Genomic DNA, 4,193 nt, shown 5'->3' with positions numbered 1-4,193 from the left:
ATCCCTCATTTGCATTTCTCAGTTTATTTTTTTCTTTCCTCCGAGGCACCATTTGAACGGCCGCGGCGTGATTGCTTGAAGGGGTTTAATTTTGCACGAGTGCCATTTGAAGATGAAAGTCTGTCCTGTCAGCAGCCCCACGGCTGCTCCTCCTGCCCCTGCTCTCCCACAGTGGAGCTCAGCTGGTCACTGAGATTTTTCTTGGTCTCTTGGGCTTGGCTTCACCAGCTGAGAAATAAAGAATGTTGGGCTCAGCTGCTCTGGGTGATCCAGCTGCTGTCCCAGGGGCTGGGGATGGATCAGTCTGGGGATTCTTTCGAGGATGAGTCTCTGAAACACCCAGCAGCAGTGCCGGGTTGTTAGGACCAGTCCCAGAGGTGTGATGTCTCCAGCCAGCTCCCAAATCCAGTCCCAAACCCCGAGACCAGGGCAGCTCCCACACCCCAGGGATGGGACAGCAGAGCTGGAACAGAAGTTTGCATAATTGCAAATAACTAAAAGCAGCCACGGTCCTGTGGGAATTTGTCAGCTCTGAAATCACAGGTCAGTCACACTCTGACCTGTGGGGGGGAGGTGTCTCTGCCAGCACCCTCTCCTGATAAGGCTCTGATTAGCAGCAAGTCACCAGGCTGATAAGAAGTGGGAGGAGGTGACATCTGGCATCGTGTTCCTGTCTGCTCTGCCATGGAGTAAAGGCAAGATCCTCATCTCGTGCAATTCCAGCACTACCTGAACATGCTGCTGCCAGAGGAAATGGTCAGGGAGGACTCTGGATGAGCAGCTCAGGATGGAAGTGTCCCACAGGGTGCTGACCCTGCTGAAAACTCACCCACGCCTGCTGAAAGTCTCATTATGTGAGTGCAGCACGAGCCCTTCCAAAAAGCTCCCCTGAACTGCCTGCCCATCACGCCCACCTGCAGAACAGGGTGGCAGAGCAGCCTCCAAGGTGGGGAGGAACAAAGGGATGGGAGGAAGAAAAGGGAGAGGGAGCTGGTGAGACACCGCCAGCCCTCTCCCCTTGAAGGAAACAACTTCTGGGAGGGGAGGGGAGCAACTGCTGCCGAGCTCAGTCTCACAAATGAACTCCAGAGGTTATTTGCCAGTCTGTCTCACTGTCCAAGCCCTCCTGCTGACCCTCCAGACTCAGCAGTGGCCAGAACCACGTTGCCCAAACACCAGCTGGTCGCCCATTGGCTTTGGACGAGCGGATGGCTCTGACGGGGGAAGCACTGCCCTCCCTCCCCTCCCAAAATAAATGTAAGAACCAAGCAGGGGGAGCCTGGCAATCCACGGGCAGCGTTTGTGACTCGCAGAGATCCCACAGCTGACTCTCCCATCTGGTGGCTGTTGTCATGGCAAGCGGAGAGGGGAAGCAGCAGCACAAGAGCTGCTCAGTCCTTGACACACTCCATCCTTGGCCTGATGGCAGCTCCCCAGCAGAACAATCCCAACAGCAATTACCGAGGCGCTTTCAGAACGGGGGAAAGCAAAAACAGATTAAAAAGCTATTTGAAACCTTGAGGCTGGATGCTGAGGGAACAGGAGAGCCAGGGCTGTGCGAGCTCGGCAAACAATGAGGAGGCACAGAGACACTTCTTCCTGGGCCAAGTTTAACGGAGCCTGCTTGTCAGAGAGCCTCGGGAGGCTGTGGGGACAGCACTTGACAAAAGGACAATTGCTGCTGCTTTGTGAGTCTTGGTTGCAGTGTGGAAAACCTTCACGGAGGGGCTGAGGAGCAGATCTGTGCCCCTGCCAGCGCGAGGCACAGAGGAGGGGACAAGACAAAAGGTGACTTTCAAGTGCAGGATTCAATTAAAGTCCAGCCACACAAATCACAATTCCACTGGCTGGGTGATTGTCTTGCCTTGCTGGAGGATCTGGAGAGTATCTACAAAAAAAAACTTTTTTTACTGTTTCACAAATGGCAAGGAGTTGTTACTGAGCAAAAGCTTTATTGTTTCCAGTAGTAAAACACCACATAAAAGTTGTGAGGGATGGAGATGAGAACAAGAAAATAATAAACACAAATGACCAGAGCAGACTAAGCACATTCACTGAGCTCTTCTTGCCCACATTGAGCTGGCCCAAAAGACAAGTACAGGTTTAGGATAATATTCCAACAAAAGCTACAAAACACAACCAAGAGAATCACCACAAAGGGAAAAGTGGTCTTCAAAATAAAATAGTGCACAGAGCTGCAGATGTTCCTCTATCACAGTCAGTTGTGCCTGGATCACATTGTCCAGATCCTTCCCTCAATCCAAGAGGAGTCTTTCCACAGCTGATTGCACAATTCTGGTTTGAACTCAGGTGGAATTACCCCATGGAGTTAAAATATACAGGTAAGAAAGAAAAGTTTCCAGTCTCACTAGCACCAGAACAATGTCAGATTTATCTCTGGGAGTGTTTTATAAAAGCTGGCCTCAGTTAAAAATCAAGCTCATGCCTCACAGTGGCACAGCAGGGATTCCCAGGCTCCTGTGCAGAGCTGGCACCTCCCAGTGTGGGAAATGAGAGTGGGAATGGGGACACGAGTGACCTGCCTGCCCTGCCCTGGAGCGAAGCACAGGGACTCAAGGAGAGTCAGAAGTGATTCTCCCATTTTAAAAGCTCTTTCCAACTCAGTGTAGAGCTGGTGATGAGAAAGTAACAGGTTTAAAGAAAACAGAGTCAATTCCTAAAAGTCTTCTTCCTTCTGCTGTAGATTTAACTTTGGCTGGCAGGCCAGGCTGTCTGAGGCACTGCAGTAATGAGCAAGACAAGCCTCACTTGGACTGTCAAAAGCTTCAAGGCAAAACAAAACTCTTTTTGGTGCCTAAACACACTGGAAATTGAAGACCCTACAGCTCTCAGAAGAAACAGCTCTGAAACCACACCAGTATTTCAGCAAAAGCTGACAGCTGGAGTTACTTTTTCAGACACAGCTGATGGTTTTGGCATTACCCATTCCATAGATGCAGTTAATGGCCAGGTTAACAACAGACCATGCCATAAAACATCCCTCAGTGGAGAACAGCCTCATCCTTTCCTCTCTCCAACACTGATGGTGTGGACTCCACACTCAGAGATTTCTTTTTCTGCCATCTCAGGGAGCCCAGGGGGCCCAAAGGTTTTGTTTTCATTTGTAAAAGGGCAGGAACAGATCAGAGAGGAAGGGCTGGAAGCATTTCACGAGCAACCTGCCACAGCACATGAACTGGGGGAGCAGTGAGGGAATGGCCCTCTGTTGGGCCATGCTCATCTAAAAAGCAAGTCAGGGATTGATTTCCAATCTCCTGCCAGAGTGTTCCAGCACCCAATCTCATTTATCTTCATATGCAGCCATTTGTAAGAACACACACTACAAGCACACAAAGAGCCCAGAGCAAAGGAAAACAGAACAAAAGAGAAATAACCGAGGGGAAAGGCTGCCATTAATGGGCACAAATTGCCTTTAACTCCGTGGTTTCAGGGGGAACTTTTTGGAATCTTTTGTTTCTTCATAACAGACAGGTCAGCTCCAAAGCATTTAATAAAATCCACAGACTCCCAGTGTGGGTTTTGTTCAGGTCTTCAAAGATCTAATTGCTCTAGAGATGTGAGGTAATTTGATTTTTCTCATCTGTCAGGCCTTAGAGGGAATTTGTCCATTCTGGAGGATGAGCAGGACCAGGGCATGCAGTTTTCAGCAGCCTGCCTCATGATGACACCACCAGAGTCAGCCAGATGCTCAAGACTTCCAGGAAAAAGGCAAAAGAAAGGCCCTTGCTCATGTAAGGTGTGCACGTAGGAGGGGAATCTGCAGAGCTTTACAAGATAAAGCCATTTGAAAGCTTTTATCCAAATTGGGTACTCACAGGCAGCCAGGTGGGTGTGCTCCCCCCAGGAGCTGCAGCAAACACACGTCTCCCCTGACCCCCAGCCTCCCACGAGCCAGTGCAGGGCCAAGAGGAGTGAAAAAAAATCCCAGCAAACTCCTTGGAGTGCTCCTTTACCCTGAGCAGAGAGGGAGGGAGGGAACGGGAGCACGACTTCACCAGGTTCATCAGGAACTTCTGGCTCCTGATGCCCCCTCCAGACTCACTCCAACCAGAACGACGACAGCAAAGACAGGGAGCACCTTCCCCATGGGAGCCACGGGCAAATGCCAGCCCCAGGCTGGTGCTGTCCCAGGTGCCACCGTGTTGCCAGTGCCTGTGGAGGAGCATCACAAA

Source organism: Vidua chalybeata, chromosome 20 (assembly GCF_026979565.1).
Source record: "Vidua chalybeata isolate OUT-0048 chromosome 20, bVidCha1 merged haplotype, whole genome shotgun sequence".
Taxonomy (NCBI): domain Eukaryota; kingdom Metazoa; phylum Chordata; class Aves; order Passeriformes; family Viduidae; genus Vidua; species Vidua chalybeata.
This window is presented reverse-complemented; position numbering follows the sequence as displayed.